The 1,253-nt window shown below is 42.2% G+C and overlaps 1 protein-coding gene across 1 annotated transcript in view; it reads right to left on the reverse strand.

Annotated features, from left to right (window-relative positions):
* Positions 1 to 1,253, reverse strand: part of CUNH12orf42 (chromosome unknown C12orf42 homolog) — a 122,979-nt gene that overhangs the window by 41,320 nt on the left and 80,406 nt on the right. The gene's annotated exons all lie outside the window — the stretch shown is intronic.

Here is a 1,253-nt window from a genome sequence, read left to right on the forward strand (position 1 = left end):
CCTGAATTCTTCCAATTTTTTGCCTGCATTTTCTATGAATTTGTCTATTTTTTCCTCATTTTTGTCTGCTTTTTGCTTCAACTCTTGGATAATTCTGAGTATTAGAGATTTGAATTCCCTATCAGGTAGTTCTAGTTCCTTTTCTTCCACTGGAAAGTCATCTGGTGTTTTATTTTGGATGCCTACTGGAACCATCCTGTCCTGTTTTTCTAAATGTTTTGATATTTTTTGCTGTCTTCGGTGCATTCAGTAGTTATTTTTCTCGTTTATTGATGGTAGATTTGTTTGTTTTGCCACTTTTTTTTTAATTTGGCTATGTCTGAGCAGTCAGGCTGTGTGTTCTTTGTTGTCTGCTCATCTGTGTGCACAATACTTTTCGCCTCCTTCTCCAATTGGCAGGGTCAGTCACTCAGATATGGTACAGCAGGGCAGGTCTAGCTGAAGAGGAGTTACTGGGACGGGTTGTCTGTGGCACTTACTACAGCCACCAGGGCAGGTCAGTAATCAGTGCAGGGCAGGTTCCAGTAGGTCGTGCCTGTGCTGCTTGGTGGTGTGATGTTAAGCGCACAGTGCAGGTAGGCAGGAAGTAGCAGGGAGATTGTTATGTGTGGAGCTAAGATGGATATGGGAGAGAGGAGAAAGGAACAGGAGCCAAAAACATACAAACAAACAAAAAAGAATGCTAGGGGAGCTTGCCCTTGGAGTGAAGAGATGAGAGACTATGAAATGGAGAAAAACAAAAAGGGGAAGAAGAAGAAAAAAATAGAAAAGAATGAATAAATAAAAATCGGAAAGGGAAAAGAACAGCAAAGTTCCCAGGGATCCCACCGGTGTGGATATCAGGTCTGGGGTAGTTGTTCTCAGGTGTTGCAGTACAGCCTGGCTAGAAGGCGTACAGGTATACAAAACCAGGTATTCAGGGAACAGAAAGAGAAAGACGATATAGAGAGATGAGAAACTGAGTAATGAAGAAAGACAAAAAGGGAAAGAGGGAAAAGAAAACAAAACAAATTTTTTAAAAAAGAACAAGAAAAGCCCCCAAAAAACAGAAAACAAACAAACAAACAGTGAATAAAGAAATGCCCTCAAGGATCCCTCTGCACATCTGTGCAAGCTGAGGGGGTAGGTTCCAAGCCACACAGCATCGCCTGGCCAGAATGGGCTCCCAACTCAAGAAAAGGAAAAGAAAACAAACAATTCAAAACAAACAAACAAACAAAAGCCCCGGGATCCCACCAGCCCAGCAACCCAGA

Source organism: Trichechus manatus, unplaced genomic scaffold (assembly GCF_000243295.1).
Source record: "Trichechus manatus latirostris isolate Lorelei unplaced genomic scaffold, TriManLat1.0 scaffold00027, whole genome shotgun sequence".
Classification (NCBI taxonomy): Eukaryota; Metazoa; Chordata; class Mammalia; order Sirenia; family Trichechidae; genus Trichechus; species Trichechus manatus.